Here is a 13,291-nt window from a genome sequence, read left to right on the forward strand (position 1 = left end):
ACTCTCAGAAAATTTAAACACAGAAAACCAAGTATTGCTTAGTGTGTGAAATGTTTTCCTACACTCTTTCTGTAAATGAACACAGTTATACAGTAACCTAGAACTTGTGAGATGCCTCTTTCCCTAATGGGAAACAAGACATTCCACACACAAAAAAACTAGGAACATACAACTTACAAGACAACTCTAAAATTGTATTCTGTCTGCTAGTTAGAAAATGCTAGAAAAAGATTAAAAGAAAACTTTAAGTGTTAATTTCCTTCTCTTCATCAGGCAACATTTTCTTGAGAATCTCTGAAAGGATAAAGGCACTGACTGAAGGTTTGATTTAGTTGAATAGTTTCCTTTTAATGCTTTTTTTGTTGAAGGTACAGAAAGCAGGGGGAGAAGGGAAAAGGAAGTAAGTTTTCTGGAAGACTGCAAAATAATTTGATTATGATGATGTTCTCCAAACCTCAACAAAACAGACATCTGTCGACCACTAAATAACAAATTATTTTCAGTATATCAATCAGTTGTTTTTCAGTCCTCAATCAAGATAACCACTCTGCAAGACAGATATTTAAATTTACCTAAAATCAAGTTTATTGATAGCTTTTCTCCTGGAAAATAGACAAATCCTGATCTTCAAAGTTAATTGTAATTGTAGTGGATAGGCTCAATAAAAATGTTTTCCAAATTGATCCAATACCTTCCACATGTTAACTTCTAAGTGATTTCTCTTTCTGTAATAAAGTAATCTCAGAGTAAAATGTTTCTCCATGCTTAAAGAAGTTGCTTTCTAATTAATCTAGGTATTTGCCTTTAAAAATCAACAGTATACTTAAGTTTTGTGATACTAAAGTCATCTCTTTTCGAAACTGTTCAAAACAGACCACAGTCCTAAAAATGTAAAAAATTCCTACTAGCAAGAAAAGGAACTGGACATGATGCCTGGAAACTACTGAGCTACCAAATGAGCTTTTTGGGTCCAATGCAGAAAGCTACCTAGATAGAAATGTCTCAATCTCATCTTTATGCTTTTTTAAACATCAAACACTAGATTATGTAAAGAAAACTGATTATGAAATTCTTCCTCCTGAAAGTATCAATGGCCAGCATAAATAGAACTGCAGATTTCACATCTGCCAAATCCTAAAGTTGATTATATTTCTATGACCACCTTCCCCACCCTAAAAAACTTACTTTTTAAAGAAATACTTTATATTATTTAGAATCACCTAAATTTTTAATAAAATCTAATCAGATGACTAAAAAACATTCATTACTTAAAATGGAAACTTTAGGTGTTTCAGCATAAGGGAAAGCTCCTCAATTACAATGAAAATTGTTATTTGTGGCTATGAAACGCTGCCTTCCAGAGTTCTTCCTGCTACTCAACATCCAAGCATACTTGCACCACCTGCCTCAACAGATGCCTGCTAGCTCAGTGGTCCAGAAGACCTTTCTTTCAGGTATCACTCTTCAATGGCAATAACTGATCATGTTTCCCAAAAAAGGGAGAGAAAACCTCCCAGGGTTATTTTTGTTTGTGGGGAGGTGGCACAGATTATACATGTGTCATAGTGGCTGCTACAGTTAATTTTTCAGAGAACAAAGTATTCAAAAAGAAAATAAGTTTGTCTTCCTCAAACACCAAGGAGTACCGCTACTGTCAATAACATTGTTTATCACTGTCAAATACTAAATATGCAAAGCAGATATCTAAACCATATTCTGCTCCCTGTTGAATGCTTAGACTGGTTGAAATTCCCATGCTACAACTAACCACTGACTTCTCTAGAAGAGCAGGTAATCTAGAAAAGACATTCTGCCCACAGAAAGGGTGCAACCAAATTAAGGTTCAGTTGCTCGTCACTCAAAAGCCAAACTCAAGAGACAAGGGTTAGTGTAAAGAAAACAGGTTTATTCAAGAACTGGCAACCTGAGGAAGTGGCAGGCTAAATCTCAAAGACCGTCTCAAGTTCCTCAGGCTAATCAGAGGGTCTTTAAAAGGAAAAGAAAGGGCTTGGGAAAAAACATATACAGGGGTTTTGTTTTTTTTTAATCATTTATAACATTTCTTTAAATCTTTTTTAAAACATCATTAGTGCACATAGTCCCTTTTTTCCAAGTTAGGCAGGACGGATGCATAATTGTTCCTATGTTATCTTTTCACTGTTTCAAAACTATCCTAGCCTAAGCACAAATGGAGGCCAGAGCTCTCAACCCCTCAGTAGAAAATGGAGTTAGTTATGTTCATTTTTTGCCATTTCACTGTTACAAAGGCAGCAGAGTGTGGCCAAACACTAACTCAAGGCTGAGCTGTCAACCCTTTCTTCCTAGGCCTCCTTAGACCTTTTAAATGCCATTACTAACAGTCCCCTCACTGGATAACACACCAGTCTATGAGTAGGTTTTTAGATTTTTCTCATTTAAACAAAATACATCTGGAAACCAGTACCTGGTAAAGACTGGAAAAGGAAAAACAAAATAAAACCAAAACCAGAAAGAAATACTATAATACAAATGCAGTCTAATCGTGAATACAGATAGTCACAGACAGCCTTTCAGGAGATAACTGTACATTACTTAAAAATAGTTCCAAATATACAATGTTATGCATACTTTTTGTTTTAAAGAAGTAAATACATGAAAAAAATCTTCAGCTAACATCAAGTTTTTTAACTTATATTTTTATATTTACATATGCCTTTTTTCATGGTTCGTCATCCAGGTAAACCTCTCAAGTGAGAAATGTGGGAAAAGTAATAAAACATGATTATGAAACCTATGCAGGTTAGTTTCTCGGCAGTACTTCTTATAATTACAGTAATACTTGTAGATTGCATGAAGAAATAGTTTCCTAGTGATAGGCAGATATGGTCAAACCTCAAATACAAAGTGTGTTGAAACAGAATAGATTCCCCCCATAAAAGAGGGTATCCTTCTTAGAAAGTAATGTTTTATTGATAATTCTGTGCAAAATTAGAATGCAATTTTGGTACTATTTCATATATTTGGATAAATTAAACTACAACTAAATAATTAATCCAAATAGAGAAGTATATATAAATATTTGCTGTTTGATCAACTAGAAAGAGGAGAAAAAAGGTAAGACCAAATTTATATCAGCTATGTAAACTCCTTCAGGTAATATAAAACATGTTAACCAAAATACAATTAGGTCTTTCTCCTACTATCTAGGGTGACCATATCACTTATCTTCCAAACCAGGAAATTATTCTGGAACAATCTGTAAAATCCAGGTCATACGATCACTCTATCTTTAAAAAAAAAAAAAGTCACCTGCCATAAAAACCAAGCAGTGAACATGGAAAATGATCCCTAAACTCAGGGCTCCAAGCCAATAATACATGTAAGCTAACAAAGGGTAGAATATGGTGATCCCAAGTGACCAAACAATACACTTTAGCTTGTTGTTTGGCTGAAGAAACGATCCGAACAAGCCCAGCCGGACACTGTCAAGGGTATGCTTGATGAGTCCTGCTCACACTCTAATCCAAATGAAAAATATTCACTGTACCAGCTAATAATTTAAAGGTTTCAGAACACATGACACCTCTGAAAACCTAACTGTCTGAATTGTCTTTGTATAACCTACCACAAACAAACAAACATAGGAAAATCCAAAGCTTATTTTCTCCCTACCCCAATAGACAGATGCCATCATTCTGTAAAGGGGGATGGGTGTAGGTACCACTATCCATGTGTAGATTCCATGGTACATACAGCACACAGCAGTCCAGCTTTGATAAGTGACAGACCATGGAATCGAACCTAAGTGCAGGATCTTAGGCAAACAACTTCATCTCCATGAGCCTCAACTATATCATTTGTAAAATGAAACTACCACCTAGCGCCTAAAGGTTTAATAAGGAATAAGTAACATGGAGAAAGCTCACACTGTCCCTGTAACAGGAAGGTGGCTCAATAAATGTCAGTTTACTCTCCTGAATATTTTAATTAGAAGGGATGATATTGGCCCCTGTCAAATTAAACTGCCAACTATGTGCCAGGCACAGTAGGACCTTCACAAAAGTTTATATATAAAATAAGTAGATAAATACATTATATATGCAGTTCTCTCACCAAAAAAAAAAAAAGGATTTTTTTTTGAGTTGGAGTCTCACTCTATCATCCAGGCCGGAGGGCGGCAGGATAATCATGGCTCACCATAGGCGATCCTTCCAACTTCAGCCTCCCAAGAAGCTGGGAATACAGGCTCGTGTCACCACACCTGGCAAATTTTTTGATTTTTTTTTTTTTTTTTTGTAGAGACAAGGTCTCAGTAAGTTGTCTAGGCTGGTCTCGAACTTCTGGGCTCCAGTGATCCTCCCACCTCAGACTTCCAAAATGCTTGGATTACAGCCACTGTACCTGGCCTCTCACAAACATTTTAAAGACTCCCAACCACCTCATCAACTATTAACTCCTACTTACATCGCTTCACTCAATTTTTTTTTAAAGTAGTAACAAAATTTATATAATATTCTTACAAACTTCTTATATATGCTTAAACTTTTATCATATTGATCCAAGGTCCAGAAAAGCAAATCTCAGTAGTGGAATAGATTTAACAGTGCTTGGTGCAGAGTATATTATATGTACTCACACAGGAGCACCCTTAACCCTTGCTTACTTTAAAAATGTGGAGCACAGACATTGCAGCAGTCTATCAGTGACACCTGACAGCAAGACAAGTTTTTCTCATATAATTGACATGAACTCCAGTTAATTTTAAATTACAAATGGAGCTGAAGACAACACCACAGGTTAAGTATCAGTAATTCGAAAATCTGAAATGCTCCAAAATCCAAAACTTTTTAAGTGCTGACATGAACCTCAGAAGAACCACTCAATGGGGCATTTCAGTTTTTGGATTTCTAGATTCAGGATGCTCTCAACCGGTGCAAATATTCCATAATCTGAAACACTTCTGGTCCCAAGCATTTCAGTTAAGGAATATTCAACCTGTATACATAATCTTACAACAGTCCATAGAAGTTTGTCCTTAAATCTTTTTGACAAAACATTTCTATTATACCTACCTCAGTTATTCATATTTTTAAAAGTTCATAAGTATATGAAACCCTAATTGAACTCAAATGGTGTTCAAATCATATTCTGGTGATTTCTAGAGGTCTGTGTGTACCATCACAGAGTAGGCAGGGACTTCAGCTCCCCTCCCACAACCCTTACCAACCAGAACAAGTTCTGCTTTTTATTAATTTCTCCTGTGGGAGTTGGGGGGTTAAATGGTTTCCCATATAAATAAACCATTCTTCAAATAAAATATTACCCACTTAGAAAAGTTCATAAACCACCAGATTTGCATCTGCACACACCTCTCCAAGATACATGCATTTTAATCTGCTTCTATCAATATGTAAACTTGGCTCACAATGCAGTTTTAAAAAATAAGCCTCAGAGAAATAAGATCTTTTGGATATGGGAGGAACAACTGTGAACTACCGTGAGTTTGAACTTTTATGTGAACGATATTAGATCACGTGTAAGGAGCAAATTCCAAAAACCTATTTTAAAAAGAAAAGATGAAACAGCAGCAGCAGTGCCTATAATACTGTATCATGTAATGTCAATGACTAAACTTTTGTGTAACTCTCAGTGGAAAGAAACTAGGAGGTTCAGCACTATCTGCTTGTAAAAAACTGTCTACCAAAGATAAGTGAGTTATACACATACAATGGAGATAAAAAATGAAAACTTGTTTACCAAAGATGAATTATAAATAATGGAAATTAAGAAAATAAAAACCTGACAGTCCTTACTAACACCATATAGGTACTGTCTAGAGCATTAACCATCACAAAAATCGTATCGTACAATTACTGGGACCATTTTAAAGATAAGAAAACTGAAGCCAAGGAGGTAGTATATTTGTGTTGAAGTCAGGATGTGCACTTACATCTATTGTCTAAATAACTTCTAATCACTATGCAATACTACCTTCAACAGAAAGGACATCCCTTTACTGATAGGAAGAAACGTTCACAATATTAACTGATAATAGACCATTCAACAGCCTGTGTTTAAAAACGGGTGCTTGCAGAAAATACTCAAGACGGGTATATAGCAAACATTAACAAAATGAGACTGTAAACAGCACATAGGATAACATCCAGTTGAATAAACTCTAGTTGAAGTATTTATGTATGCTATGTGAATGGATATCTACATGGAGAAAATGAGATTAAAAACAAAAATAAATTTCAGGAATAGGCTTTTTAGTAAGTAAACAAATAGAGCAGAAAGCCTTGATGAGTCAGCTACAAGACCAGAGCTTATCAAGGTTCTCACCATTCAAGTCCAAGGTTTTTGACCACCAGTGTTAATCACTCCTTCTACCAGAGGGCGGGGGGGGGGGGAAGGGCAGCAGTGGGGTGGTGATGGTGGTGGTGGTAGTAAGTTTCAAGGTCTATACTACGCTTCACCCAGTTTCCACAGGCTATATGATCTAAGTCCGTCTTCAGCTGCCAACTCCCACAACTTTAAGATATTGGGTTAGGCCGGTCATGGTGGCTCACGCCTATAATCCCAGCACTTTGGGAGGCTGAGGTAAGAGGATTGCCTGAGCCCGCAAGTTCAAGACCAGCCTGGGCAACATGGTGAGACCTCATCTATACATCAAAAAAATTAGCCAAGTGGGGCAGCGCACACCTACAGTTCCGGCTACTTGGAAGGTTGAGGTGAAAGAATTGCCAGAGGCCAGCAGGTCAATGCTGGGGTGGCCATGAGTGTGCCACTGCACTCCAGCCTAGGTGACGGAGTGAGACTCCAACTCAAAAAAAAAAAAAAGGTAGTGGGTTAAAAGAATAGGCTATATGAACTACTGATGCACAGGTTCTCAGAGTAAAAATCTATGGACCACTGGTCACAGTGAATGAAGTGTTTGTGACCACCTATCCATTTGTTTGTGGGTATGAATAATTTGGTTTGGCCCCCTAAAACCTGTTCTGCTCTTAGTTCTCCCCATCTCGGACTGGTAACTGCATCCCACTATCTCAGTCCAAAAATTTAATTGTCCATAACTGCTGGTTCTTTTTCCTTCTCAACCCACATGCAATCAATCCATTAGCAAAACCTGCTGGCTCTACCTTTAAAATATATCCAGAATCAAACACAACTGCTAGCACCTTGGTTCAAATCACAATCCCATCTCATTCAGATCAGTCCTGGCCTCTTTGTCTCCACGCTTCTGTCCTTGGCTCACTACAAGGAAGGCATTAGCACAGCATACAGTCACCCCTTTCATCACAATGAACCAAACAAGTCTCTGACTATTCCCTATGCAGACAATACTTTACACTTCTAGATTTCTTCAACGCTTACCCTCTCCTTTCATGTCTCTGCTCTAAAGTAACTTCCCTGACCATTTCATCCCTCCCACCCTTATTCCATAATACTCAATACCTTCTAACGTATTATAAAATGTACATGTTTCTTCTGTCTCCTTACTACCAGAATGTAAACTCCATGAGGGCAGATTCTTGTTTTTGTCGTTCACTAATGTGTATCAGTATCTAGAACACCATCTTACACACTGTACATGCTCAAATGTTTGTTAATAAACAAATCAAATATTAACAACTAAGTACTGCTAAACTTCCAATATCCTACAAAACCATCAAAAGTAGGATTTTATTGCTTTTTTTAAGCAATAAAAGATGACATTAAAAAGGCCAAGAAGGAAAAAGTACCCCCATACATACCAAAGGGATCAGTACCTCAAACAGCTCTAGTTAAGAATGTGTGGAATGACAAGGAAAATATATCATTTGTTCAGATAAAAATGTCAGTGGGCCATGACAGCAAAAACCTGTACCTGGAGCCACCATTTCCCCCTACCTACCAACCACAAGAATGGCCCATTTTCCTTCATCGTACTAACTCCATTTTAGAATGTTTCCAGGGTGTGCCGCTGGGATGTTGACATCCACATTCTAGTATGCAGTGGTATGTGCAGGCCTTCCCTGTGCCAGTTTAACTGGTGACTGCTTCCATGCAATTGAAAGAGCAGGTTGGTGTGGCCAAGAGGCACTTCCCTTCAGTTCACTCCATACAAGCTGATGTCAACTCACGAAGGTCTTCTCTTCTTTCCACTTGAATTCAACGTTCTCACAAAACTGAGGAAGTTACTTTAGTAACCAGCATTTACAAAACACCATGTGCCAAGTACTTTTTTACACGTTTGAACACATCTAATCCTCACAAAAGTCCCAAGAGGAAAAGTACCATAATTATTCCCAGTTTATAGACTTAATAAATTGAGGATATTTGAGAGGATAAACTAAAGGAGTTCAGGAATATCTCTCTGAAGTAGTGATGAAGAACATATCCTTTCAACACTTTTCAGAATGACATGTACAAAAAACTAAAATTAATACAAATCAGGAAAAATCCAGTTCACTGATGTGAAAGGAATGATGCAATGAAAAAAATCACCATTAGTAAGCCCTAAGTAGTAATGCACCTAGGCAATGATTAAAAGGAATGCTAAAACCCTCAGGTGAAGGGCTGAGAAGGAACTTTAAAAACGATGGATGGGCTGGGCGCAGTGGCTACACCATTAATTCCAGCACTGAGGTGAAAGGACTGCCTGAGCTAGGAGTTTACTGGACCTTGTCTCAACAATTAAGTCAAAAAATTAGCTGGGCATGGTGATGCACAACTGTAGTCCCAGCAACTTGGAAGGCTAAAGTGGAGCTCAGCAGGTCAAGGCTGCAGCAGCCATGATCACACCACTGCACTCCAGTCTGGGCAACTGAGTCGGACTCCGACTCAAAAAATTTTTTTTTGGCTGGGCACAGTGGCTCAAGCCTGTAATCCCAGCACTTTGGGTTGCTAAGACGAGAGGAGTGCCTGAGACCAAGGCTTCAAGACCAGCCTGGGCAACTTGGCAAGACTTCATCTCTACAATAACCCAAAAAATTACCTGGGCATGGTTGCGCATGTCTGTGGTTCCAGCTACTTGGAAGGCTGAAGTAGAAGGATCGTCTGAACCCAGCAGGTTGAGGCTGTGGTGGCAATGAGCATGCCACCGCACTCCAGCCTGGGTGACAGAGCGAGACTCCATCTCAAAAATAAAACTTTTTTAATAAAATGAAAAATAGAAAGGATGCATGAGGCTGATAACATCTGCACCCACCAATAATTAATCTTATCTTTAAAAGTAGACCTATGTGTCTCTTGATGCAATGCTACTCTCAGGCCACTTACGCACTCTTGGAAAACAAAACCAAACCTGAATCGAATCAAATTTCTACCTATCAGTCTACAGGAAATATCTGGAATAGAAGAACACAGAAAACAGTTGGAGGTGATCAGCCAAATCCAGAAAGGGAGGAAGAGTGCGGGAAGCTACTACAGAGTAAGGAACTTAAAAGGCTACTCAGTGATCAGAACCTGTGGACCTTGTTTGGATTCAAAGTCAAGCAAAACCATTGTAGAGACATTAGAGACAATTCAGGGAATTTGAATATGAACATTAGATGTTAAGGAATTATAGTTAGGTGTGATAAAGGTGCTGTTGTTTCTAAACGTCCTGTCTTTTACATATATACTGATTACGTATGGTGAAATATTATGTCTATGTCTGCTTTAAGGTACTACAACAATTACTGATTCAGAATCGTCAATAAATGCGAAAGCTAGTGGGAAACTAAGAGAAAAAATATTCAGTCACAAATTTGTTACTCCATTAACACAAAAAAGGTACATTAACAATGGAGCAATCTAGTGGGTGTCACCTAAACTAAATGACAGCTTAAGATCCCCAACAAGCCGGGCTCGGTGGCTCAGTTTGTAATCCCGTGCCTTGGGAGGCTGAGGTGAGTGGATTGCCTGAGCCTGAGGGTTCGAGACCCGCCTGGGCAACTTGGTGAGACCTCATCTCTACAATAAATCAAAAAACTAGCCGGGTGTGGTAGCACACCTGTAGTTGTAGTTCCAGCTACATGGAAGGCTGAGGGGGAAGGATCGCCGGAGCCCAGCAGGTCGAGGCTGCGTTGGCCGGGAGCCACTGCACTCCAGTCTGGGTGACAGAGTCAGACTCCAACTCAAAAAAAAAAAAAGATCCCCAACAAGAGAAACTGTCAGTTTTTATCGGTGTCAATTTTGAATGTAATGGCTATGCTGTGGTTAGGGAGAAGGCCCTTAATCCTAAGAAAGGCATGTCAAGATGTCTGCAACTCTCAAATGGTGCAGATTTTTTAAAAGATAAAATATGGCAAATTTCAACAATTAGTGACCTAGGTGAAAAGCATACCAGTGTTAAATGACTTGTTTTAGGAACAGTTTAAAATTTTAAGACAAACAAGAAAGTATAAAATATTCCAGCAAAAAAAGGGAGCAAGGTGGTAAAGATGAAAAAAGATTAATAAATGCTAACAACTGAATCTGAATGATGGGTACAATACAGAGATTCATTAAGCTACTGTATTTACTTTTGTGTACACCCAGAATCTGTCTTAAATCTCACTTCCATAAAGTGGGGAAAATATGGATCTCAAGGCAATACCATTAAAATGGATACTAAATAAAAAGTCCTGTGGAAAAAAATTTGCACTAAACAATTGTTATGCCCTGTCAATTCTTTCAGGAAGGGCTTGAGGAGGACCTTTAAAATACCAAGTCTGCTAAACTGAATGCATGTAAACACTACTACTCTGCACTCCTTTTAGCTCTTCTGTCCCCCAGTAATGGCCATAACTTCCTCACTCATCTCATCTATGTTTCTGCCTTGCCTGGGCACCTAATTAAAATGAAACTTACCACATTTTGTTCCCTGATACTAACTTTGGTTTTTCTTCATAGCACTTTAGTGCTAGTCTGTCTCCCTTACCAGAATGTAAGGAGACATTAAAGTTGGTAGTGCTAGCACCTAACAGGCACTCAAAATAGATATGAAATATTTAAAAGGATTTTATTTAACTGCACTATGTCTACAGTGTACACTCTAATTCCTTACAAATGCAGTGATCAAAAGCAGGACTTCCAGTTTGAGACTACTTTAAGAATCCTGGCTTGGCCATTTGCTGAGCTGTGCGAACCTGGGCACCTTTCTGTTTCAGTTTTTCCATTTGTAAAATGGAATTTACACTACATAACCTTAAGGTGGCTCAGGATTCAACAGAATTTTATATACACAGGGTGCCAAAAAATGTATCCACATTTTAAGAAAGGAAAAAACTGTATTACATTGTAATACTCAATATATACCAATAACAAAAGATGGCAAGTCACATTTGACTTTTGCAATTACAAGAGGTACTCAAAGTGGTTACCATCAGCGTCCAGATACTTCTGATTATGGTGAACTAAAAGCAATACATAGATAACACTCCTTAAAATGTGTATGCATTTCTTTTGGTACCCCTGGTATATACACACAATACATAACTATGCACATATATATCTTAAATATATATACATATGTATACAATCCCTGCTTCAATCAACTGCTATGGCTAGGTATTATTACCACTTACCTATCTTCCCTTAAAGGCTAATAACCATAAGGTTTATAAAGATAAAACTTCCAAGCAGTTCACCTTTGGGTTTTTTCAGTTCTCACTTTACTTGGTTCCAACTTTATGTTCCTAGAAAAACAGTTTCTTGAAAAAAACAAATACTAAATAATTTCTCCTCATTCTTCCATGTGACTAAGGGAGAAAACTTAAACCTAGGCATCTTCCTGGCAGACCAGATTCTAACTCTCCCAGGAGACCAAGTCATAAATGGAAGATACTGAAACTGGGGATGTTTCCTTAAATACTTTTGGTTGGAAAATTTTAAAATCTTCTAATTTCCCCCAAGGTTTGGAGAATTTAAGATTTTCAAGAAGCAAAAATTAGGACTGTAAATAGGACAAATTTAATAGTATTTGGAAGGACAGGTAGAAATTATGCCCTGAATTAAGCACAAGAAATAAAAGAGAAACAGAGGGATAGTGTTTTAGATTACAAATTCAGGTAGGCTTTTCTCTTGTATTTCAAAGATAGGAAAAGTAGTAAAAAAAATCCACAGTAAATAGGGTCAGAACTGCTTTCCTTGGACTTCAGAAGGCAGGAGATCTTGAAATTACCAATAGCTTCCAATGATTTCATCCTAATCAGATAAAATATTTAACAAAGAAAATGACATTAGGAAATTGTTCTTTCTCATTCAATCTTCTTACACAAACTGAATGTGCAAAAACTCTTGGCTCTTAACAGTCCACACGAGGATGGCATTCCTTTAAAACCAATAGTGCTACCAGTCTGCCAGACTAGACTATCCCTAATGGGAACTTGGGTGTCCTTAAGGTTTCAAGATAGTGTTCTTCATACAATTGCTTTCTCATATGACTGCTAACGTAACAGAAGGCAAGCAATCCACTAACAAAAGAATGACCATTAAAACCACCTATGACTAGAATACCTGTTTAACAGGGTCAAGAAATTAAGGAGGAAAAAAGTAACATACACCTTTGCTATAACATGCCTTAGCAAAGAGTCTACCTTCAAATTTGTATTTTCACTCAGCAACAGAAACTCACCTTCAAAACCCAGTTTATATTTAGAGTTCGCAAACAGGGCATTGGAACACAAACTGGAAACAGCAAATATCTTAAACTGATTCTGCCCTAACTGAAGCAAGGAACTACACATAGGTTCTACAAAAACATCTTCCCAGCAGCTGAAATGTCAGCACACTGTTTCTTGGGTTTTTTTTTTTTTTAAGTCTGAGTCTCACTGTCACCCAGGTTGGAGTACAGTGGCATGCTCAGTTACCCTACCACAGCCTCGACCTACCAGGTTCAGACGCTCCTTCCACCTCAGTCATCCAAGCAGCTGAAACTACAAGCATGCACCACCACGCCTGGCTAATTTTTATTTATTTATTTATTTATTTTTTGAGTTGGAGTCTCACTCTGTCGCCCAGACTGGAGTGCAGTGGCCGCTTCCGGCCACCGCAGCCTCGACCTGCTGGGCTCCGGTGATCCTTCCGCCTCAGCCTTCCAAGTAGCCGGAATTACAGGCATGTGCTACCACGCCCAGCTGATTTTTTGATTTATTGTAGAGATGAGGTCTCGCTGCCCAGGCGGGTCTCGAACCCGCGGGCTCAGGCAATACACTCACCTCAGCCTCCCAAAGGCGCGGAATTACAGGCTGAGCCACTGAGCCCGGCTTGGCTAATTTTTTTAAAAAAGATTATTGTAGAGATGATGTAGGTCTTGCCAAGTTGCCCAGGCTGGTCTCAAACCCCTGAGCTCAGGCAATCCTCTGGC

Source organism: Carlito syrichta, unplaced genomic scaffold, assembly GCF_000164805.1.
Source record: "Carlito syrichta isolate Samal-C Ts95f unplaced genomic scaffold, Tarsius_syrichta-2.0.1 Scaffold315835, whole genome shotgun sequence".
Lineage (NCBI taxonomy): Eukaryota > Metazoa > Chordata > Mammalia > Primates > Tarsiidae > Carlito > Carlito syrichta.